General features: G+C 37.4%; 1 protein-coding gene and 1 long non-coding RNA gene across 3 annotated transcripts in view; both read left to right on the top strand.

The window, feature by feature from the left end:
• LOC106082361 (uncharacterized) overlaps nt 1–23,524 on the top strand; it is a 43,275-nt gene extending 19,751 nt beyond the window's left edge. The window contains exon 3 of the long non-coding RNA XR_001220489.2: nt 23,368–23,524. This is a non-coding gene — a long non-coding RNA (uncharacterized LOC106082361). The remainder of the gene's footprint in view (nt 1–23,367) is intronic.
• Nucleotides 1–26,995, top strand: part of LOC106082348 (serine-rich adhesin for platelets) — a 530,048-nt gene that overhangs the window by 276,011 nt on the left and 227,042 nt on the right. The window lies entirely within an intron of this gene.

Here is a 26,995-nt window from a genome sequence, read left to right as displayed (position 1 = left end):
TAAAACCAGTGTGGCAAGTGATGGCATGTGTAGGGCTTGCGGGGAAGATGATGAGATATGAACCAATTTAGGGGAGTTGTATTGAAAACAATTAATGATTTTGTAAGTAGCACGGAATTCCCAACTTAAAATGTTCTTTTTAGAGGTTACTTTATAGTTTTTAGAGCGCACAACAAGCCGATTACTGGCTTAGGTGTATGTCCATGGTAACATGGGGCGGATTAATATCTATTGGTATCATAACAGGACACAGGACTACGAGCTCAGTTATATAAAATCGGTGCGGCAAGTGATAGCATGTGTGAGGCCTGCGGGGAAGATGATGAGACGTTGGAGCATTTCCTTTGTCATTGCCGGCTTTCGCGTAACAGATACCGGCACTTGGATGGAGACACAATATCAGACATGAAACAACTTAGGGGAGTGACATTGAAAACAATTAAGGATTTTGTAAGTAGCACGGAATTTCAAACTTAAAATTTTTTTTCAGAGGTTACTTTATGGTTTTTAGAGCGCACAACAAGCCGATTACTGGCTTAGGTGTATGTCCATAGTGGCATGGGGCGTATTGATATCTGCACCCTCTTTTCAACCTTACCTAACCATGAATCGCCTTACAAATGGACAACGCTTGCAAATTATTGAATATATTATTAAGAAAGTTCAAGGCGTCAAAATTGTGTTTATGAGAAGCTCATTTTTGGCTCAATGGGTACGTAATAAGCAGAATTGTCGATTTTGAACTGAAGATCAGCCAGAAGCATTCCAAAAGCTACCAATGCATCCAGAAAAAGTTACAGTTTGGTGCGGTTTATGGGCTAGTGGCATCATTGGACCGTACTTCTTCAAAGATGACACGAATCGTAACGTAACTGTAAATTATGGGCGCTATCGTGAGATGATATCCAACATTTTTTGCCCAAAATGCAAGAACTTGACTTGCATGACATGTGGTTTCAATTATTTTCTCCACCCTATGATGGAGGGTATAATTAATTGCATATGGTCCAAATCGTTTTATAACCTAATATAGCTCCCATATGAACCTATCGCCTGAGATTACTTCTTAAACTTCAAGAGAGCGCAGTTATTATCCGTTTTGGCTGAAAGTTTGCCGTAGTGTTTTGTTTCAAAAAACCTTCAAAACCTATACTGAGTTTGTTTAAATCGGACCATAATTTTATATACTATTAGTAAATTTCCCATGAACACTTCACTAAGAAACAGGGGATACTTCTCTCATATCAATGAGACCAGTCCGATTAAAATTAAACCTCAATGATAAGAGGTCTCCTATTTTATGCCGAGTCCGAACGGCGTGCCGTATAGCGACACCACTTGGTAGAAAAGTTTTAAGATGACAAATGCAGCCAGAATTAGTAAGGGGATAACCACCGCTGAAATATTCTCTGATGTTCACGCATGGGTTGAACCCAGACGTTCGGCGTCATAGGCGGGCATGCTAACCTCTGCGCCACAATGACCTCCAATTTTTAATCGTATATATAATGTATGTATGTTCCATATAGATTCAAAACGGCTGAACCGATTTTTACAAATGATTGTCACAGATGATGGACAATGATCCCGTGGTGAAAATAGGGTACTAAATTTGTTGAAACATGAAGGGGGGCGGACCTTCCCCCTTACCCTAATTTTGAAAAACACCAGATCTCAGAGATGGATGGGTATGGGTGGTATCTAAATTTGTGACAGGTATCTGGGGGGGGGGGACGCCCCACCCCCAAAACCTACAAAAAAAAAATATGTATATGGCAATATGGGGCTTAAATAAAAAGTATTTGCGAGTAGAAAAGAATCTGATATTCAAATGTGCGACCAAGCGTTTGGGGGCCGCTCCTCTCCAAACACACCCCCCAAAGAAGATAAATTTACGACTATAGCAATATGGGGCTCAAATGAAAGATCTTTGATCTGATATCAATATTCAGGAAAAGTGTCTATGGGACCACCCCACCCCCATAACACCACCCAAATAGGACATATTTGCTGACCATTGCAATATGGGGTTCAAATAAGAGGTATTTTAGAGAAGAACACTAATCTGATATATATTTTCTAGGCCAAGTCACGGACATGTGAAAGCTATTTGAGAGTAGACCACGAATCTGATATCAACATTTGAGACCAACTGTCTAGGGGACGTCCCACCCCCAAACAGGTCGTATTTGCTCATCGTGGCAATTTGGGTCTTAAAGAGGGTGAAGCTCGATATGGATAGTTTCTAGGGTCCCTACCCCAAACATGCATAGTGACTTATGTTAGGTTTTTCTACATCCGTGTCGTATATTGTACAGATCGGTTTATTTTAAGATATAGCTACTGTACTTATTAGTATTTGGTCCAAATCGGCAAATTTCACCGGATTTTGATGAAAAGTGGTTTACATATATACCCGAGGTGGTGGGTATCCAAAATTCGACCCGGCCGAACTTAACACCTTTTTATTTGTTTTATTTATTGGGTTGCCCAAAAAGTAATTGCGTATTTTTTAAAAGAAAGTAAATGCATTTTTAATAGAACTTAGAATGAATTTTAATACAATATACTTTTTTACACTTTTTTTCTAAAGCAAGCTAAAAGTACCAGCTGATAACTGACAGAAGAAAGAATGCAATTACAGAGTCACAAGCTGTGAAAAAATTTGTCAACGCCGACTATATGAAAAATCCGCAATTACTTTTTGGGCAACCCAATAGCTTCCTATGTTTTTATATACTCTTTTTTTTTTGTTTGTCCACAAAATATATTCAGATCCATTTAATAGCTAATTTGGGAGGTAATTCACTTATATTAATTAAAGCCTTTTCACGTTGAAAATCTCACTCTTACCTTCGAGACATCAATGTAACCCTCTAAACAAAGTTTAACTCCAAGTGTTGTAATAAAAACGCCAAGCGTATCTGATAACGAATTATGCAGGAAAATCCCCCATTAAATATTAACACTGTTAAAGCCCATTTAAAAACTGCCCTTCAGAACACAGGGTAAAGAATTCCAAACAAAAAAAAAACAAAACAAAACAACAACGTAGAAGGTATAGTGCGGCGATACAATTAATGCGGGGCATACAACGATGGAACGTGTGTGTGCACACATCAATTTATGGTTGGAGCTGACTGACTCTGACTGTCCATTTCATCCATCTAAGCCAAGCAATTGACGGCAATGAATGATGGCTAAGCATGTGAGAAGGTAGCTGCCGACGTACCCGTCCCTCGCTATATGGGCCCGTATCATGTGTTTTGCCATTTCGTTGGGTTTTATTATTATTTCACATTCCTACATTGACAATGAAATTGACTTCAAGTACTTGAGGGCGCAGGCCGAAGGGGGAAGCATAAGACGCAAAATGCATAGGGGCGGCAGCAAAATGTGGTGAACAGTCCACCATCACCTCAAACTGTCACCGTGTCTCTATCAAAGGAGTGTGTGGTGTAGAGGGAAAATTCTTTTCGTAATACCCCAAAAGGGAGTGCTAGAAATCAGACAAGTATGAGTATGACCAGCTGACTAACTCGCCATTGCTCTCTCAATAACTTCAAGGAGTAGGCAGGGTGTATATAACATGTCTTTGGTTGTGGAGGAGCTTCAAGTGTGTCATCTATTACACGTGCAGTAGCAGCGAGTTTTGTTTAAAATTCGATAAAAGTAATTAAATTCCAAATATTAAATGTTATTACCCGCAACGTGTTAAGCATAAACATTTGTCCATTAACAGCATTTCTCTATGCGTTGCTGGGGCTAAACTAGTCGTCTCTGAAACACACAGTGCCTGGGTAAAAGTGTAAAAAGAAATTGTCGCCGACAAGGCACTTCCGTTTTATGGCATTTTTTCACTTTTATAGTGACGACGATCGATTATTCTCAGGGAAGCGCTCTGATCATGCATTTCACAACTCACACACACACACACTCACACAATTCCGATTTTTATTAGGAATTAATAAAGAAGTCACTTGAGCGCGCGCCTTAATTATCAATTGAGTTAAATTGAAAATCAATTTTAGCTCGTTATCATCTCAAATGTTTTGTGTCATTGGGTTCTTTTTTGCTTTCAGCAAAAATATCTTTTAATTGTTGTGGGAAAAAGGAAGCTTTTGTAAATTTTCTAATAAAAGTTAATAAAGAGAACAATTGACTATCAAAATAGAATTCTCCATATAGGGTGCAATTTAGTGCGACAAGTCAATTAAGTAATTTCCTTGGAAGGTAAAATCCCGTTTAATGCTTTTTAGGTTTGTAAAATCGTGTAAATTAATATCAAGGTTACATTTGAAGAAACTGACATTGTTTATGCCATTTTACTCTCCACCATAGCATGGAGGTATACTAATTTCGTCATTCTGTTTGTAACTCCTCGAAATATTCGTCTCAGACCCCATAAAGTATGATCTTGATCGTCATTACCTTTTATATAGATCTGGCCATGTCCGTCCGCCCATTCGTCCGTCCTTCTGTCTGTCGAAAGCACGCTTACTTTCGAACGAATAAACCCAGCCGCTTGAAATTTTGCACAAATACTTCTTATGAGTGTAGGTCGGTTGGGATTGTAAATGGGCCATATCGATCCATGTTTTGATATAGCTGCCACATAAACCGATCTTGGGTCTTGACTTCTTGAGGGGCGTAATTTTACTCCGACTGAAATTTTGCACGTGGTGTTTTAGTATCATTTCCAACAACTATGTCAAGTATGGTTCAAATCGGTCCATAACCTGATATAGCTGCCGTATAAACCGATCTTGAGTCTTGACTTCTTAAGCCAATAGAGGGCGCAATTTTACTCCGATTTGACTGAAATTTTGCACGTGGTGTTTTGGTATCACTTCCAACAACTATGCCAAGTATGGTTTAAATCGGTCCATAACCTGATATAGCTGCCATATTAACCAATCTTGACTTCTTGAGCCACTAGAAGGCGCAATTCTGATTTAGCTGAAATTTCGTTTGATGCGTTTCGTCACAACTTCCAACAGCTGTGCCAAGTATGGCTTAAATCGATCCATAACACGATCGATATAATATATAAATCGATCTGTTGTCTTGACTTCTTGAGCCTCTAGATGGCGCAATTCTTATCAGATTTGGCTGACATTTTGCATGACGCGTTTCGTCACAACTTCCAACAACTATGCCAACTATGGTACAAGCCGGTCCATAGCCTGATATAGCTGTCATGTAAACCGATATGGGGTCTTGACTTCTTGAGCCTCTAGAAGGCGCAATTCTTATCCGGTTTGGCTAAAATTTTCCAACAACTATGCCAAGTATGGTTTAAATCGGTCCATAACCTGATATAGCTGCCATATAAACCGATCTTGAATCTTGACTTCTGGAGCCACTAGAAGGCGCAATTCGTATCCGATTTTGCTGAAATTTTGCATGATGCGTTTCGTCACAACTTTCAACAGCTGTGCCAAGTATGGCTCAAATCGGTCCATAACATGATATAGCTGCCATATAAACCGATCTGGGGTCTTGACTTCTTGAGCCTCTAGAAGGCGCAATTCTTATCAGATTTGGCTGACATTTTGCATGACGCGTTTCGTCACAACTTCCAACAAATATGCCAACTATGGTTCAAGCCGGTCCATAACCTGATATAGCTGTCATGTAAACCGATCTGGGGTCTTGACTTCTTAAGCCACTAGGGGACGCAATTCTTATCCGATTTGGCTGAAATTTAGCATGACGCGTTTCTTTACATCTTCCAACAGTTGTGTCAAGTATGGCTCAAATCGGTCCGTAACCTGAAATAGCTGCCATATAAACCGATCTTGAATCTTGACTTCTTGAGCCACTAGGAGACGCAGTTCTTATTGGTGTAGGTCGGTTGGGATTGTAAATGGGCCTTATCGGTCCATGTTTTGATATAGCTGCCATATAAACCGATCTGCCATATAAACCAAACATGGCACAGTTGTTGAAAGTCATAACGAAACATTACGCGCACAATTTCAGCCCAATTGGGCACGAGTTACGCCCACTACAGGCTCAAAAAGTCAATTCGGTAGTTTGGCTACTATGGCACATATAATAGGTTATGGGTAGAGATGGGTTTCTACCGGGTAAATACCCAATCAATACCTTTTTTTGGAATTAATTGGGGTATTTATAATTTTGCAGATATCTAGGACATAGAAATATTTGCCTTTTTTGGGAATTAATTGGGGTATTTATAATTTTGCCGATATCTTGGACATAAAAATATTTTCCAAACAATTTTTGACGATTTCATATTGTTTGTATATAAACCAGAACTTCTGATATCTTAAAATTGGATTTCTGATCTCCAGACTTAAAGTCTTGGGGCAATAAATTGGTCATTTTTCATCCGATTTCGATGAAATTTGGCACAGTGAGTTTTGGTAGACCTCTACCCATTTCTGTGAAGTGTGGTTCAAATCGGACTATATTTCAATATAGTTGCCCTTAGACCGACCGCCCGATCTCCCGATATATGGTATTGAGGCCATAAAAGATCAAACTTTTTATCCGAATTCGATGAAATTTGGCACAGCGTGTTCTGGAAGACCCCTACCTATTCCTGCCAAATGTGATCCAGATCAGAACAGAGCGAATTCTAATACCCCTCTAAACCTTTTTGTCAAATATCGTCCAGATCGGAACATATTTGGATATAGCTGCCATATAGACCAATCTGCCGTCTCTAGTTATGAGCCGATTTGGACCATACTTGGCACAGTTGTTGCAGGTCATAACAAAACGCCACGTTCAAAATTCAAAATCGGATAAGAATTGCCTCCTCATAGGCTCTAGAAGTCAAATCGGAAGATCGGTTACTATGGGAGCTATTTAAGGTATTGATCGATTTAGACCATAATTGGCGCAGTTGTTGGAAGTCATAATAAAACGGCACCTGGAAAATTTCAGCCCCGAATATCAATTGCGCCCCCTAGAGGTCTAAGAAATCAAATCGGATGATCGGTTTATATGACAGTTATATAACAAAATGGAGCGATTTGGCCCGGCGGACGAATTAGAATATCAAGACCACTAAGGATATATATATGTACCTTGTTGGATCAATGTTTCGAAAAAATTACAAACTGAATGACGAAATTAGTGTTCCTCTTTCAATGATAAATGGTATAATAAGCGCAAAGTATAAGAATCAATTCTGTTTCTTTGTTTTTACTGCACGCATCATTTTGTTCAGCTTAATTTTTAAAAATTTTAAACTTTTTTGTCATCAATAAAGTACTCATCTGACCACAATCCAAAAGTTATGCTTCGGTGCTATTTAAAGAAGTCCTTGATTATGGAGCTTCTAATTGCAAGGAAACTCAATTAAACGGCAAAATTCATCCATAATTTATTTCACTGCGGCATCTAACCAACTTTGCATCCCTGAAAAATTTTATGTGTATAAAGTACACCTAAAAAACAATATTTGTCCAAAAAAACAGTTATTGTTTCATTATTTGCCATGATTATTTTTTGTAAAATTTTGTAAATTTTTTTTTAGTAAAATTTTTTTAAGTAAAATTTTGTTAATCGAGATATAGCCCGCAAGTAGGGCAATGTTTTATACACCCAAGATATATTATTTCCCCGATTTTTTATACCCACCACCGAAGGATGGGGGTATATTCATTTTGTCATTCCGTTTGCAACACATCGAAATATCCATTTCCGACCCTATAAAGAATATATAAATTCTTGATCAGCGTAAAAATCTGATACGATCTAGCCATGTTCGTCCGTCTGTCTGTTGAAATCACTCTACAGTCTTTAAAAATAAAGATATTGAGCTGAAATTTTGCACAGATTCTTTTTTTGTCCATAAGCAGGTTAAGTTCGAAGATGGGTTATATCGGACTATATCTTCATATAGCCCCCAATATAGACTGATTCGCTGATTTAGGGTCTTAGGCCCATAAAAGCCACATTTATTATCCGATTTTGCTGAAATTTGGGACAGTGAGTTGCGTTAGGCCCTTCAATGTCCTTCTTCAATTTGGCTCAGATCGGTCTATATTTGTATATAGCTGCCATATAGACCGATCCGCCGATTTGGGGTCTTAGGCCCATAAAAGCCACATTTATTATCCGATTTTGCTGAAATTTTGAACAGTAAGTTGGGTTAGGCCCTTCAATGTCCTTCTTCAATTTGGCTCAGATCGGTCTATATTTGTATATAGCTGCCATATAGACCGATCCGCCGATTTGGGGTCTGAGGCCTATAAAAGCCACATTTATTGTCTGATATTGCTGAAATTTGGGGCAGTGATTTGTGTTAGGCTCTTCCACATCCTTCTTCATTTTGGTCTAGATCGGTGCAGATTTGGATATAGCTACCATATAGACCGATCTCTCGATTTTTTTGGGCCCATACAAGACGCATTTATAATCCGATTTCGCCGAAATTTGGTACAGTGAGTTGTGTTAGGCTCTTCGACATTTTTCTGCAACTTGGCCCAAAACCGTCCAGATTTGAATATAGCTGCCATATGGACCGATATCTCGATTTAAAGTCTTGGCCAAATAAAGGGCGCATTTATAATCCGATTTCACTGAAATTTGACACAGAGACTAATGTTAGGCTTTTCGACATTCGAGTCGTATATGGTTCAGATCGGTTTATTTTTAGATATAGCAACTAAGAAGATCAATATATTGTTAAACACAATTGAATAATGACTTTTACTTATTAGTATTTGGGCCAAATTGGAACACATTTCGCTATAGCTGCTATGGGGCATAAGGCAAGCATTTTCGCCGGATTTTGATGAAAGGTGGTTTACATATATACTCGAGGTGGTGGGTATCGAAAGTTAGGCCCGGCCGAACTTAACGCCTTTTTACTTGTTTTTGTCAATCGTTGGACGCACTAGATACCCACAATCTTAGCATTTCCGGAAAATATAAAAAGAAAAAAAAAATTTGGATTTCTCCGTAATTTTTGATTTGGATCTCCTGTGGTAATAGTCAAAAATGCGAATTTTCCCATGATACTTCTGTCATATGAATAAGTGCTTTCCGATTACCTTAGGTAAAGGGTCTCCACTAGGAGGGGATAACCGCCGCCGAATTGTTGGGTTTCTAGACAAAACGACCATCAATCTTAGAAATCATTTTTGTATTAATTTCTTTCAGTGTACGTCACAAACCTTTATCCAAAGGTTTCACTTTCTCTAACCACATTAATGCTCATCCTACCACAATTCAATCCAAATGATGTTGTCGACTGGAGGTAGGCAAAGAGATGGACTTCCCTTTACAATGCAAATTATATTCCAACAAAATAAGGCAATACAATGGCTATGGCTGTAGCATTTGCTGGTACACAATTGTGCTGGTAGTTGGCAATTTTTAATTTTAATTTTTATGGTTTTGGTCACAATTCTCTCGAAGGATTTTATTGTGCTCCATTCTACCTTATGTCTGTACACAAAAAACCAAATAGCGATTCTGCAACATTTGCAGACGGTTTTGATCAAACCAAAAACTGGGGAAGTTTGGCGTCGTCACTGTCTCCATTGCCTTAGTCGGTGTCGTTTGTGTTTCATTTTTGGACAACTTTACATGTCAACTTCTTGTTTTGCTGTTGAGTTGCTACAAAGGCTTGGCCATTTTAAAGCAAACTTTGGTATTGGGGCTTTGTCATTTGAACATGGCCAAATTCTATGCTCAAAGTCTGTAGCTGTATGCGGTGTTACTACGACATTTGCCCCCTCCTCACATAGGAGGTTTGGTTGTATGGTTGCAATTTCTTTGGTTTTTTTTCTGTTTTGGTGGGAGTTTGAGGTGGGCTTTCATGCGGCAGGATTAGAATTCGTGAATCGTGACAATGTGTACTGTGACGAAAATAAAATTTCCATTGCTCTTACTGTTTTTGGCGGCAACATAAGGGATTTTAAAGAAATTGGGCAAAAAGAAACCAATTTATTTTATGACTTAACTTTTGAAATCGCACCAACAATGATTTGAATAGAAACTTTTTAAGAAGCACATGATTTACAAGAATTTCTTATTCTTTGATCTTGTTGAAAGTTTAGTGGTAAGGTTATTAAAGTATTGCGAATAAGTGCGAAATTGTCTTGGTGGGAAACAACAAAATTTAAATCCAAATACAAACTGCTGGAAGTCAAAAGCTAAGTATTTTTGAAATGTGTATCACATAATAAGAACGAGGCCCACGTATCCGTAACCCGGCCGAAAAATAATAAGGCAGCAGGAGCCGATGGTTTGCCCACTGAACTATTTAAGACCGGAGGTGTATGCATCAGCTTGTCTGCGCGATCTGACTAGAAGAATGCATACCGGAGGATTGGAATCTCAGCATACTAATGGGTGATTTTTTAAGAGCTATACGAAAGTTTTTCAAAAAAAAAACACATAAAATTCAGAAAAATTGATAAAATATTTATTTGAATCGATAGTACGGTCCATATAATTTAATGTTTGAAGATTATTTCATGCAAATATTGATCGTGACTCAAATGGTTCATTTGCTTAGTCCAATTTACATTTCGGCCGGAATCTCACGAATAAATGATTCAATGTTGTCTTCCAATGCGTCGATTGAAACAGGCTTGTCTGTAGACATGAGCTATAACATAGACCCAGAAAAATTGTCTTAAGGCGTTAAATCGCACGATCTAGGCGGCCAATTGAGCGGTCCCGTACGTGAAATAAAATGTTCACCGAACTCGCCTCTCAATAAGTCCATTGGTACGCGTGTTGTGTGGTATGTGGCACCGTCTTGTTGAAACCATATCACATGCAAGTCAAGCTCTTGTATTTTGGGCAAAAAAAAAAAATTGGATATCATCTCACGATAGCGCTCACCATTCACGGTTACGTTACGATTCGCATCATCTTTGAAGAAGTACGTTCCAATGATGCCACCAGCCTATAAACCGCACCAAACTGTGACATTTTCTGAATGCTTTGGTAGCTCTTGCAATGCTTCTGGCTAATCTTCACTCCAAAATTGACAATTCTCCTTTTTTAAGTACTCATTGAGCCAAAAATTACTTCGTCGCTGAATGGAAGAAGCGCGCGATGAACTTTCTTAACAGAGCACCTAATTTGATAAAAGCAATTCAATAATTTGCAAGCGTTTTTTGCTTGTAAAACGATTCATGGTATGGGATATATGGGAGCTATAGCTAAATATGAACTGATTTCGATGAAATTTTACCGACGTATTTGGCCATTAAATAGTACATCTCTTACCAATTTTGGTAATGCTTGGACTAAAATTGTGGCTACCACAGCCATAAAAGCACACATAGGATGAAATATATACGTGGGAGTTATATCTAAATCTGAACCGATTTTTTCTAATTTTAATATTTTTCGTTTCTAAGCCATTTTGAACACTAAATAACCCACTGTGCGGCGCGATGAGGACCACATACACTTGCGCACTGAAGATGCCGCTTCTTGAGCCTCCAGAGGGCGCAGTTCTGTAGCAATCCGATTTGCCTACAATCTTCTATAAGGTGTTTTGTAGTGACTTCCAACAACTGTGCCAAGTATAGTCCGAATCGGTTCACAACCTGATATAGCTCCTATATAGGGCTTAATTTTGCACAAAGACGTCTACCAATCCAAGTATGCCCCGAATGGGTCCATAACATGATATAGCTTCATTAACATAACCTTTTTTTCCCTGTAAAGAAAGACGAGGGAAAAAGCTGACAAATGCGATCCATGGCTATATAAGATTCGGCCCAGCTGAACTTAGCACGCTTTTACTTATTCTTAGAGATAGGTTTCTACAGGGTAAATACCCAAAGCTTGGGTATTTATGGGTAAATACCCAATAAATACCTTTTTTGGGTATTTATAATTTTGCAGATATTTTGGGTATGAAAAAATCTTCCAAACAATTTGTGATGATTTTGTATTCTTCCTGACCTTTTGATCGATATCGATGAAATTTGGCACAACGAGTTCCGGTACCCCTCTAAACCTTTTTTTTGTGAAAATCGTCGAGATCAGACCATATTTGGATATAGCTGCCATATAGACCGATCTCTCGAAATAGAGCATTGAGTCCATAAAACGAGCATTATTTATCCGATTTTGATGAAATTTGAAACAGGGCGATTTGATAGACCTCTACACTAGCTTGTTGAATATCGTCCAGATAGGACCATATTTGGATATAGCTGCCATATAGACCGATCTCCCAATATGGAGTAGTGTATTGAATATTGTGTAGAGTATCTGGTCCACATTCCCTAAATGGCCCAATCTGGACGATATTCAACCAAAAGATTTAGGGGGGTACCAAAACGCTCTGTTTCAAATTTCATCAAAAGCGGATAAAAAATGCTCGTTTTATGGACTCAATACTCCATTTCGGGAGATCGGTCTATATGCCAGCTATATCCAAATATTGTCCGATCTGGACGATATTCAACAAAAGGGTTTAGAGGGGTACCGGAACTTTCTGCGCCAAATTTCATTGAAAAAGGATGAAAAATGCTCCTTTTATAGGCTCATTACACAATATCGAGAGATCGGTATATATGGCAGCTATATCTTAATATGGTCCGATCTGTACCACATTTGACAAAAACGGTTAGGGGTCTACCAGAACACACAGTGCCAAATTTCATCGAATTCGGGTAATAAATGGATCTTTTATGGCCTCATTACCCTCTATCGGGAGATCGGGTGGTCGGTCTAAGGGCAGCTGTATCCAAATATAGTCCGATCTGAACCGCACTTCACAGAAATGAATAGGGGTCTACCAGAACTCGCTGTGTCAAATCTCATCGGATGAAAAATTACCAATTTATTGCCTCAAGACTTTAAGTCTGGAGATCGATCTGTATAGCGGCTATATATAACTAAAATCTGATTTTATGGGATCAGAAGGTCAGGTTTATATACAAAGATTACGAAATCATCAACAAATTTTCGAAAAATGTTTTTATACCCAATATATCTGCAAAATTATAAATACCCAGCTTTTGGGTATAAATAGGTAAATACCCGTGTATTTACCCAATTTATCGGGTAAATACCTTTTGGGTATTTACCCATCGCCCATCTCCACTTATTTGTATTGCGATTATCCACATAAGCCACAAAACTTAAAAAGTGGAAACTTTACCTAACTTTTTCAGAAGCGGGAAAAGCGACACGTTATTTTCATACATCCGCACCCAATTCGTTTGTTAAATTTCGGTTGGTTTAACATGCAGGCTTTGTATTAAATGGAATGCAATTTTAAAGCTTATAAAAATGCCAAAACTTTTCATTTTACATAATCCCAAACTTCCGTTAACCATGAAGAGGCAAGTGAAGTAAAACAAGTAAAAGCGTGCTAAGTTCGGCCGGGCCGAATCTTACAATATATACCCTCCACCATGGATCGCATTTGTCGAGTTCTTTTCCCGGCATCTCTTCTTAGGCAAAAAAGGATAAAAGTTATCAGTTATCAGCTATGACTTTTAGTTTGCTTTAGAAAAAAAGTGTAAAAAAAGTATATTAGATTAATGTTCATTCTAAGTTTTATTAAAAATGCATTTACTTTCTTTTAAAAAATCCGCAATTACTTTTTGGGCAACCCAATATATAAGAATAAAAATATGTAAATAAATGAGTCTTACATTCATCAACTTAATGCAGTAAAATGTTTCCAAAGTCTGGTTTTAAATGTTGCCGAGTTACTGAGTAATTGGATCGTTAGGAAGTGAGTTCCAGAGACGTACAGCGAATATGAACGTATGCCATTCAGAAACAAGCCTCCGATGAATTTTGGGAATGATTTTTTACCTCTAATAGATCTGGCGAAATCAATGAATCCATACAGCTATTGTGGTGCCTGCGTGTATATCAATTTATGCAGAAAAGTAAGCGACCTCAGGTACCACAAGTGCTGTAAGGAGACGCCATATAGGGATATAGGGTATTCAGAGATGGAGTCGCGGCGCCTCAAGCCAAATACGCAACGAGTAACGCTATTAAAAAAGTTGTTTAGCTTACGTCTACTTACCGAGTCGCAATTAGCAAACAACTCACAGCCGTAGAGAATTTCAGGAACAAGATAAGTCTTTGCCAAGACAGACCTAACCGACTGAGTGGCCCAGAGAACACACAATTTTGAATATCCCCGACCAACGACAGAGTCGATATGATTACTCCAAGTCAGAGTGCTATTAATAACCACGCCCAAGTCCTTTGCATGAGGAACGATTTCCAATCTAGCGTCGTTAATGAATATACCGACATCACATGAAAAACGAGACAACCTGTTTCTGATAACAACACACTTGGACTTTACAGGGTTGAGACACAGGCCATTGGCTTTTGCCCACGTGCTGACTCTTGACAGATCATGATTAAGCAGACGTATGTTTTTAGCAATCTCATCCCTCGAACTGCCGATATATATCTGTACATCTTCAGCGTACATATGTACCTCACAATAAGATAATTGACTCGCCAAGTCATTACTGTACAATGAAAAGAGGAGAGGACCCAAAATTGATCCCTGAGGAACACCTTTTAAAACAAACAGAAGCAACGATACAGAAGATTTATAACTGATGGACTGAGGGCGGTGTGACAGGTACGACAAAATAAGACAAACTGACATAGAAGAAAAATTGTAAAGATGTCTCATCTTATCACATAACAAGCAATGATCCACAGTGTCAAATGCCTTAGAATGGTCAAGAAGAACAAGGAAATTTATCTTGTCCTTCTCCAAATTGACCCTGATCCTCTCAGTGACCTCTGCCAAGGCAGTTACGCAGCTGTGGTTAGGACGAAACCCGGACTGTCTCACATATAACAAAGAGTTCTCGTTGACCATAGACGTTACTTGCAAATACAGCAATTTCTCAAAGATCTTTAACAAGTAACAAAGAATCGCAATTGGTCTATATTCTTTGGAATTCTTAGGCATTAGAATGACCTTGGCATGCTTTCACGGTAATGGAAAATAACTCGTGGTCAAAATCCTAATGAAAACATAGGTTACATGAGGAATAATAAGGGGGAGCAACAGTCTTACAAATCTAGGATCAATAGCATCAGATCCGACAGCATTAGACTTTACAGTCGACAGGCGACACACTCAATGACATCGGCGGAACCAATACAGCTGAAGCCAAAACCAGAGTCGTCATCGAGAGAGGGGAGATATTGAAGCCATAGAAAATGGGATCAACTGGGATCTGTGAGACATTAACAAAGGCATCATTAAGCCCATTGATGTCCAAGTTTGTTGAACATCTATTAGTATCTTTCCCAATTCCTAGGTCTCGAATAACGTTCCAAGTTCTCTTGAAGTCTATTGCAGAAGTGAAGTGTTTGTAATAGTAGTCTTTCTTGGCTATCTTAATCAACTTATTGACGTGGTCTCGTGCTGAGCGAAAGGCATCATGTAACTCAGGCGTCCTGAAAAGTCTACAGCAGCGATGTGACATATTCAACTCGTGAATAGCCAAACGAATATCCCACGTCTCCTTTTTAACACAAAATTTCGAGAGTTTAGGACTCTACGCCAAAAGAGCTTTTATTGAAGTCCTTTTTGTATTTTCATCGGCCTACATGTTCGTTAAGGGTTTTTTTGGGGGACTGGCGACACCATGATCATTGTACCAAATTGAGCATTTATAGTCCCTACCAGCCTATATGTCCCGTTCATTTGAGTCTCATACTATCTCATTTCAGTTCCATATGTTTTGGGCCGTTTTATGCATGTCAAGCGGCCCCAGGTACCTGGTTCCTAATATTATTGGGTTGCCCAAAAAGTAATTGCGGATTTTTTAAAAGAAAGTAAATGCATTTTTAATAAAACTTAGAATGAACTTTAATCAAATATACTTTTTTACACTTTTTTTCTAAAGCAAGCTAAAAGTAACACCTGATAACTGACAGAAGAAAGAATGCAATTACAGAGTCACAAGCTGTGAAAAAATTTGTCAACGCCGACTATGAAAAATCCGCAATTACTTTTTGGGCAACCCAATAATATCAGCGTAGTACTCTACTATGAAACAACGTTCATATGAGTCCCATTTTGTCCCGATCGGCATGTTGAATCGGACCACATTCTCTCTGCCGTGAAAGAAAATTCCTTTTGTACCAGAATGGGATGTGCGTGGGAAATTTTAATGTATTTTTATACCCACCACCGAAAGATGCGGGGTATACTCATTTTGTCATTCCGTTTGCAAGACATCGAAATATCCATTTCCGACCCTATAAAGTATATATATTCTTGATCAGCGTAAAAATCTAAGACGATCTAGCCATGTCCGTCCGTCTGTCTGTTGAAATCATGCTACAGACTTTAAAAATAGAGATATTGAGCTGACACAGATTCTATTTTCTCCATAAGCAGGTTAAATTCGAAGAAGGGCTATATCGGACTATATCTGGATATAGCCCCTATATAGACCGATCCGCCGATTTAGGGCCTTAGGCCCATATGTTGTGGCTAAAATTTGGGACATTGAGTTGTGTTAGGCCAGTCGACATCTCACTTCAATTTGGTCCGGATCGGTCCAGATTTGGATATAGCTGCCATACAGACCGATCTCTCGATTTAGGGTTTTGGGCCCATAAAAGGGGCATTTATTGTCCGATTTTGCCAAAATTTGAGACAGTGAGTTGTGTGAGGCCCCTTGACATCTTTTTGCAATTCGGCCCAGATCGGTCCAGATTTGGATATAACTGCCATATAGACCGGTCTCTCGATATAAGGCTTTGGACCCGTAAAAGGCGCATTTATTGTCCGATTTCGTCGAAAATTGGAACAGTGAGTTGTGTTAGGCTCTTCAACAACTTTCGGCAATTTGGTCCAGATCGGTCCAGATTGTGACATAGCTGCCATATAGACCAATCTCTCGATTTAAGGTTTTGGACCCGTAAAAGGCGCATTTACTGTCCGATTTCGCCGAAATTTGGGACAGTGTGTTGTGTTAGGCCCTCCGTTGTCTCTCTTCAATTTGGCCCAGATCGGTTCAGACCATATAGACCGTTCTCTCGATCTAAAGTCTTGGCCCCGCAAAAAGCACATTTATTATCCAATTTCGCTGAACTTTGACACAGGCTTTTCGACATCCGTGTCGTATATGTTTCAGATCGGTTTATATTTGGATATGGCAACCAAAAATACCAATATTTTGTTCTACAAAATTGAACAATGACTTTTACTTATTAGTCCTCTCAATATCCGTGTCGAATTTGGTCCAAACCGGAACATATTTCGATAAAGCTGCTATGGGGGCATAAATTAAATTATGCATTTTTCACAGGATTATGACGAAAGATGGTTTACATATATACCCGAGGTGGTGGATATCCAAAGTTCGGCCCGGCCGAACTTAACTCCTTATTACTTGTTATTAATCATACGAAATTTGGATATTACTAACACTGGATAAAAAATTACAAAATTTTAAACAAAAGACAAATAAATCCGTCTATTGCGTCAGTATAACAATCAATAGGATATAAATAATAAACCGATAAAATCGTTTCCTTGAAACAAAATTTTTGGTACATTTGGTTTTTCTTTAAACTCTGGAGTTTCTGTTGCAACGACTATAAAAATGTTACAACAAAACAATTTCAAGTGCAAGTTTAATGCCGATGATTTCATGTCTTCCAATTGCTGATGCAGAAACCAAGCTGAGTATTGTTGTTGTTCGATCATTTTTCAAATGGTACGTCCCAAAAAGTGGATTTTTTTCTTCTGCATTTGGCTGTCTATGTAGCTGGTGCCGTTGCATGCAATGCAGTAAAAAGGGGGAATAGCTATGATGATGATGATGATAGTGTGGCAATGGTTGCCTGATTTTATTGTTAAAAATATGCTGAATTTCCCGTTTATTTGCAAATTAAGGAATATTCGTAGCACTCTGTTGTTGTAAAAAAAATATGGTAAAAAAATATGCCATTCCTCAAACGAAAGTAGCAGCTGAAGACTGATTTTACAGCTTTTGTTTTAGCTTGTCATGGTTTTTCAATGTGTGGCAGCAAATAACAAATGTTGCTGCAACAGGCACTAGTATATATGTTTGACTTGCAACAAATAGATGTTGAGGGCATAAATGACTTATTCCAAGTAAAACCTACTAGCATTTTTAATCAGAAATTTAAATTTTATAAAAATTTTATCTTCTTGGGATTTCATGCAGAATATTTGTCGAACTATAGATTTTCCGTCTATGTATCTTGCTTAGGTAAGAACAAAAGAACAAAATATTAGCCTTTTTGGTAGCTATATCCAAATACAGACAAATCTGAGCCATATACTACACGATTGTCGAAAAGCCTAACATAACACACTGTCAAATTTCAGCGGAATTGGATTATAAATACCCCCATTTATGGAGCCAAAAATTTAAAATCAAGAGAATTGTCTATATGACAGCTATATCCAAATCTGAACCGATCTGGGCCAAATTGAAGAGGCACAACGGAGGGCCTAACATAACTCACTGTTCCAAATTTTGGCGAAATCTAAAAATAAATGCGTCTTTTATGGGTCCAAGACCTTAAATCGAGAGATCGGTCTATATGACGGCTATATTCAATTCTGAACCGATCTGAGCCATATTGTAGAAAGATGTCGAAGAGGCTAACACAACTCATTGTCCCAACTTTTGGCAAAATCGGACAGTAAACGCGTATTTTATGAGCCCAAAACCTTAAATCGTGAGATAGCTCTATATGGCAGTTATATCCAAATCTTGACCGATCTGGGCCGAATTGAAGAGGGAAAACGAAGGGCCTTAAACAACTCACTGTCCCAAATTTCGGCGAAATCAGACAATAAATGCGTCTTTAATGGGCCCAAGACCTTAAATTAAGAGATCGGTCTATATGGCAGCTATATCCAAATATAGACCGATCTGAACCATATACGACACGGATGTCGAAAAACCTAACATAAGTCTGTGTCGAACTTCAGCGAAATCAAATTATAAATGCGTCTTTTATGGGCCCAAAACCTTAAATTGAGAGATCGGTCTATTTGACAGTTATACCCCAATCTAGACCGATTTGAGCCAAATTGAAGAAAGATGTTGAAGGGCCTAACACAGCTCACTGTCCCAACTTTTGACAAAATCGAACAATAAATGAGCCTTGTATGAGCCCAAGACTTTAATTCGAGAGATCGGTCTATTTGGCAGTTATATCCAAATCTGGACCAATCGGGGACAAATTGAAGAAGAATGTTGAAGGGCTTAACGCAACTCACTGTCCCAAATTTCAGCAAAATCGGATAATAAATTTGGCTTTTATGGGCCTAAGACCTTAAATCGGCGGATCGGTCTATATGGAAGCTATATCCAAATATGAACCGATCTGGGCCAAGTTGAAGAAGGATGTCGAAGGGAATAACACAACTCACTGTCTCAAATTTCAGCAAAATCGGATAATAAATGTGGATTTTATGGGGCTATATCAAGATATAGTCCAATATAGCCCATCTTCGAACTTAACCTGCCTATAGACAAAAAAAAAAGTATTTTTGCAAAGTTTCAGCTCAATATCTCTATTTCAACGGACAGACAGACGGACATGGCTAGATTGTCTTGGATTTTTACGGGGTTATTTGAAGTCCTTGGTTTATATCGATCAATAGCACACCTGGAGAATAACATTTACGCTGCCGATTAATATTCTACAAAAGTGGACACAAATTTCAAAAATCGACTTAATCGGTGTATACGCTATTGGGGTTGCAATTTATCCGATGTCATTTTCAAAATAGCATGAAAAAAAATATTGGGATATAGTATTCTCAAATAAAAAAAGAATTTAAACAATAACAAGTTTTTTTTTTGTTTTTATTAGCTTTTCAAATAAGAAGGTTTCTCTATCGTACGCTATATATATACATTCTTGATCGCATTTGATACCGATCTAGCCATGTCCGTCCGTCCGTTTGTCGAAAGCACGCAAGCTTTCGAAAAGTAAAGCTAGGCTCAACTTTTGCACAAATTCTTTCTATTCGGTTGAGATTTTAAATGGGCCATATCTTTAAATGTTTTAATATATTCTTATCCGATTTGGCCGAAATTTTGCACAACAACTTCTATGACATCCATCATACGTGGCAAATATGGCTTGAATCGGTCTAAAACTTAAGGTAGCTCCTATATAAACTGATTTCCCGATTGAACTTCTTGAACCCCTAGGTATTTTCTGATTTGGATGAATTTCCATAACTACTTCTCCTATGACATATAATCGGATATTGTGCGGTTGCAGACCGTGGGGCTTTCCGTTTCTATTAAAATAGAAAAACAAAAAACTTTATTTTTTAACCTATGACCTTCAACATATATACGTGCCAAATATGGTCTGAATCGGTCTATCATCATCCGATCTTCCGATTTTACTTCTTAAGCCTCAAGCGGGCACAATTCTTATCCGATCCGGCAATGTTACACAATGACTTCTACTATGGTCTCCTACAGCCTTCATCCGTCCATAATCTTATATAACTCCAATAGCATAGCAATTCTTATCCATTATCCTTTGTTTACCTATAAAAAGATACTGATATTCTGACATGTTCCCAAAATTAGTGCGAATACGATTTATTTTCTTGGAGATACTAGTGTATCTTTTGGTTCTGGAAACTTCTTCCTAAAATTCAACTCAAAGGTTTATGTCTACATTAAGTTGTTTTGGAATCCTCAAACTATTTGCTTTCGGGTTTCCAATAGCTTAGGCTTCTTTTGCTTTTATTGTTCCATATTTGAAGTTATTATTTCATTCAAGAAAAGCAAACCCAATTTTCTTTAAAATTACTTTAAAATAGGAAATGAGTATTTTGAATTTTTAAAATTATAAGTGGCCTTGCAGCTGTGCCATTGTGGCAACAGGAGCAGACTGGATTATTGTTTTTGAAACTCTTTTGCCAAAACTATATTTTTACAACCATTCAAAACAACTTGTTTATAATTTTCTTCCTTATTGTTAAGTCATTCAATGTGGGAAATAATTTCTATTGTTTTAAATATGTTTACTATTTAAACATCTTGACCGTGAATATAAGCAATTTATTGTGTATAGTAAATCATTTCCATTATATTTCCACAAAAAAATATATTAAGACTATACCGGATGACTCTTTTATTTCCATATGTTTTTTTAAGCAATTTAATATGCTGAAGTTGATTTGGTGATATGCTGAAACTGCTTAGCTGAAGCTTTTTCATAATTTTATAATAAATCTAAACTGATTTGGCGTGAATTCATTTACAGTGCAGCTGAATCGAAATGTTACCAATTCAAACAACCACTTCTTTTCTTCTGTGAAATTATATTTTAATTGACTTAAATGTGAAAAAATTTAAAAAGTGGAAGTCATCTGAAATTCAGAATCTATTTAGGTTTGCTTGATATGACCACCTTTTCTCTTGACTATTTCGGTAAGTCTGCCGATATATTTGGTCATATATATTTAGTCATTTCGTTTGTAACACAAATATACACTCATAGAAAAAAGTTTGCTGAAAATAGCAAACACTTTCTGCTGAATATTAGTTGTTAATTTTGTTGCCATTGTAGCAGTAGTTCTGCTATTACAGCAGTATTTATTCAATTTCAGAGCAGAAGACTTACTGCTGAAAAATCTGTTGTTTGCTGAAAATAACTGCTGCTTAATTATGAAAGGGATGTTAGAAGAAAAAATAAATGTAAATAATGTAAATGTGTGTCTCAATGGATGTTTATAATCACCACTGAATGTAGACTTTCCATAGTGGCAAACTTCTCACATATCAATGAGTGTAGTCCGATTCAAGTTTTAAACTCAATGACAAGGGGCCTCCTTTTTATAGCCGAGTCCGAACGGCGTGACGCAGTGCGACACCTCTTTGGAGAGAAGTTTTACATGGCAGAGTACCTCACAAATGTTGCCAGCATTAGGAGGGGAAAACCACCGTTGAAAATTTTATTCTGATGATCTCGCCAGGATTCGAACCCATGCGTTCAGCGTCATAGGCGGACATGCTAAGACATGCGCTACGGTGGCCACACATATATCCCAGGGAATTGTAAAGGGGATAGGCTTGCGAGACTAGGAACTACAAATTCCACGGATACTGGAATCTGCGGGTATGCCTCTTGCGACATGTAAGCAAAGTTTTCACGACCAAGCCCGAAGGACAACGAATGATAGATGGCCACAAAGAGGGGCTGTGAGCATTCCAAACCTATGTGGCCTAATCTAGACTTGAAGAGGTCTACTGCTTTGCTGTCATTGGCTAGAACAGACGTCTTAGTCATTGTGTCCGTCGTGACAAGTCACTGTCTAATCAGAAAACATGCTGACAGACTGAAGGTTGCCAGCAACGTCTTCTGCAGTAACTGTGAGGACATCGAGGAAGAAGAGGCTATAGAACACCTTCTGTGTGTGTGTCCCGCACTAGCAGTTAGAAGGAGTTCCACTTTAGGTTCTCATTTCTTTGAGAACCTGCCTGATTTGGAAGTTATTGGGCTTTTTAAAGAGATCTGCATGGTTCAACGGTAGGAACTAGAAGGCATCTTCCTTCTTCTGTTTCTGTAGTATCAGTATTGTGTGTGTAGCCCGCACTAGCAGTTAGAAGGAGTTCCACTTTAGATTCTCATTTCTTTGAGAACCTGCCTGATTTGCAAGTTATTGGGCTTTTTAAAGAGATCTGCATGGTTCAACGGTAGGAACTAGAAGGCATCTTCCTTTTTCTGTTTCTGTTGTATCACAATGATTCGTCCAACGTCTAAGTGAGTCTGATAGCAGACTGCCACTTCAACCTAACTTTACCTAACCTAACCTATCAAAATACAACTGTTGCTTTGGCTAGGCCATGTTGTCACAATGAATAAAGAAACTCCAGCGATGAAGTGTTTTTAAATCAAGCTCTGATGTAAAGATCAAGTGATGAAAGACATCTCGAAACTTGGTGTCAGAGATTAGCGAAGGAGTGTAGAAGATCAAGGCGCTTGTAAATCCATTCTAAGTTCGGCTGTAGGTACAAATGTTTTATGATAGCTAATTAAAGTTAAAGTAAATATTTTTTTGGTATATCCCACATCCTATGATTGTGCGTACTATAATTTGAGTCACGTTACTGATGCAAGGCACTTGATAACATTGCAGTTATGAAGTATAGCGTTTTTCACGTGCATTGCAATACCAATACTGTTGTTACCCACCCAAACACATTGAATCTACTGGTCTGTCGACATCGCCTATGATAAGATAAGCCTTACCGATAAATTTGAAAAGGCCTCTCTAGATTTTAAGCACAAGATATAAAACTTTACCTATTTTGTTTAGTTTCATAGCCAAAAAATTGTACGATTCTAATAAACTCTTTTTCTTCATTTTCATTGCAGGTAATATTGGCATGAATGGTATAACAAATTACGGTAATTTAGAACACTTGTTCATACATTTATATGGGAATTCAAAATGTAAATTTAAAATGTCAAGGTTTGTTCCGTAGCACTCGATTTTACAATAAATGTGCTAAATGCAAATGGTGAAAATTTATTCCCAAGGTTTTTTTATTTTGGCACATATTAGCGTTTTAAACACTTTAGAATTTGAATTTTTGTTTGTTTGTTTAATATGGATCACATGCCTATCAACGTTAAATGTTAATGATTACTCAGCCAATTCGTCAATGATTTCAATTCATTGAATTTGGTTATAACACATTGTAGTTTATTGTATAATTCAGTGATAAGTTGTATCTTATCTTGAATTTTTAAAATTACGCAAATACGATTTGCTCCTATTGCTAATCACAACTCTAATAAATGTTTGTTTGTTCCGGCAAATTTTATTTAGTCAATGAACTTTTTGTGGCAATAAAAATGCAAATTTTTCATTACCACAATATTCATATATAATGCATGACGAATTGATCACAATATGGTCTCTCTGCATTACTAATTATGAATAATAAATATGTGCAACATTATAACCATCTTCCTTGTATATTGTAAATAAAATATAGTTGTAACAATGTTGTGCTTTCCTTTTGCAACAAACTGGAAAATTTTGATACATTTTTAATTAAAGCTTTAATGATCCGCTTTCATTATTTTCATTTATTGTATTGCTGAATATTTTGTAATTTTTTTTTAACATAATAAATGTTATGGTTTTCGATTGCCATTGGAAACGACTTCTGTAGTCTTCAAATATTCGCAAATATCTGCAACCAAATGGAATCGTGCGTATCTATTGTAATTCACTGCATAAGTCAGTTGGTATTGTTGTTGTTAATAGAGAGTTTTTTGTGATAATTTCTTAAGCAGGTTTTGATTTACGATTAGTTTCTTATTCGCATTTAACGCATATGAATTGTTGACTATGTAAAGTAATAAAAAAGTTAGAGAGTTAAATCGATTAACAAGAGTTTACGCATGTTTTTTGTGAAAACTTATTTGAGTGGTTGTTAAATATGTTGTAAATATTTATGAGCATTCTTCATACCCTACGCCACCACTTTGGTACAGGTGTAAATTCTCGTACGATTCATGACATTACTCCTGGATTTTGATTGAAATAGTTTATATTAGATTGCCCAAAAAGTAATTGCGGATTTTTTAAAAGGAAGTAAATGCATTTTTATAAAACTTAGAATGAACTTTAATCAAATATACTTTTTACACTTTTTTTCTAAAGCAAGCTAAAAGTAACAGCTGATAACTGACAGAAAAAAGAATGCAATTACAGAGTCACAAGTTGTGAAAAATTTTGTCAACGCCGACTATATGAAAAATCCGCAATTACTTTTTGGGCAACCCAATAGATGTATCGCTCAAACCTTAATCACCTTAAGAGCCGTTCAAAATACATTTATCAGCCCATACTCTTAAAAATGATTGCACAACATTTTTTTACACACCGAAGTTTCCCGCATGGATGAAAGTTTATTAATAACTTACTTACTAAAAGGTGCGTTACGGCAGGCTTGGGATCTGTGGATCTAAAAAGATGGGTCAGCAGAGGAACACCTCACGGAGGTGTACTGTCTCCTCTACGTTGGAATATGAGTCGATATAGCCATGTACGTCTGTCCATCAGTGAGTCCATGTATTCTTGTAATCAAAGTGTATATATATATATATATATATCCATATATATATACATATTTATATATCACACGATTTTCACTTAAATGGCTGTAATAGCTATAATTTTCCATCAATCTGCACAAAATTTGGCACGTATTATTTTGCTACTGATCTTAACATATCTGCGAGATTTCACCATAATCGGTTCACATTTGGATATATGTATCGTCCGATTTTTACTTAAATGGCCATAGTAGCTTAAATGTTCAATCAATCTGCACAGAATTTGGCACGGATTGTTTTGCTACTGATCTTAACATATCTGCAAAATTTCACCATAATCGGTTCACATTTGGATATAGCTCCACTATATATATGTATCGCCCGATTTACACTTATAAGGCTGTAACAAACACAATTTGCAACCGATCTGCACAAAAATTGGCACGGTTTGTTTTGTTACGGATCTTAACATATCTGCGAGATTTCATCAAAATCGGATCAAATTTGGATGTAGCACCCCTACATATTTATCGCCAGATTTGCATAACAATTTTCAAACGATCTGTTTAAAATTCGGTTCACATTTAGATACAGCTCTCATATCCAAATATATTTATATATTATCCGAATTTATAATTGTACGGTAGGTGTAGTGTGTTATAAAGTCGGCACCGCCCGACTTTTGCCTTTCCTTACTGTTGTAGTTATACACCGGATTTAAATAAAACTTTAAATTTGCAGAACTAGCTAATACGATTTGCTTCGATATGCCCTAAAAAGATGCGTAAGAGACTTTGAGCATTTCTTTTATTACGTTGTTCCAGTTATTTTGCGTATTTGTCAAAGTGACATAAAGCATAAAACAGGCAGTTCACGGGTTCACCTAATTCCTTTAATGTTTTTTTGGGGGCTTTTTAACTTCTCTCTCCAGACACTTACCAAAAATTCAGATATCAGTTTCATAGTTTACTCAACTACCGTTCTTTTTACTTTTATATTGTTCTGAAGGTTCAGCCAGTTATCAGAATCGTAATCTACGACAAATTCGGTGAAATTTTTGCCAAAGAAACCTTGAGGTCAAAATCAAAATCGAGCTTCTGATTTCTAACAACAAAGTTTTGTTATCACCTAATAACAAATTATTGATTGATTATTGATAAATACGTTGACATGTAAACATCATTGATTAAAAATCCAATTAAAAAAGACACATTTTCGTTCGCAGAATTTTTAGGGGCAGTGCAGGATATTCTAATTTTGTCGTACCATTTGTAATACATCCAAATATTGACTAACTGATATATACTTTTCATACCCTTCTACCCATACTAATTTCGTCATTCTGTTTGTAACACCACGAAATATCCTTCTGAGACCCCATAAAGTATATATATTCTTGAACGTCATGTCATTTTAAGTCGATCTAGCCATGTCCGTCCGTCTGTCCGTCCGTCTGTCTGTCGAAAGCACGCTAACTTTCGAAGGATTGAAGCTCCCTATGCCAAGGAGCTAGTCTATAGGCCATAAACATTCATATAAGGAACGGGGGCAAACTTCTCACATATCAATGAGTGCTGCCCGATTCAAGTTTAAGCTCTATGATAAGGTGCCTCCTATTTACAGCCGAGTCCGAGAAGTTTTTGCATGGCAAAGTACCTCACAAATGTCGCCAGCATTAGGGAGGGTTGAGATCCGCTGAAAAAATTTTCCTGATATTCTGTATCAAAATGTATTCTACTAGACCATATGAGTCAAAGGTGTCAAAGTGTCCAAAACAGTGATGGGCACACTAACACAGTTGAAAATAACAGAATTTGTTTTGATGGGGGCCCAATGCAAATAGCAACAATGCATCGACGGAACGAAGGCACAAGAGCTGGCTAACACTTTTCCATGTGCGGTTGTGTGTTGTTGCCCATTTATGGTCCAATAT

This window comes from Stomoxys calcitrans, chromosome 2 (genome assembly GCF_963082655.1).
Source record: "Stomoxys calcitrans chromosome 2, idStoCalc2.1, whole genome shotgun sequence".
In the NCBI taxonomy this organism is placed as follows: Eukaryota; Metazoa; Arthropoda; class Insecta; order Diptera; family Muscidae; genus Stomoxys; species Stomoxys calcitrans.
Note: the sequence above shows the minus strand (reverse complement) of the source record. Positions and strands in the feature narration are given on the sequence as shown.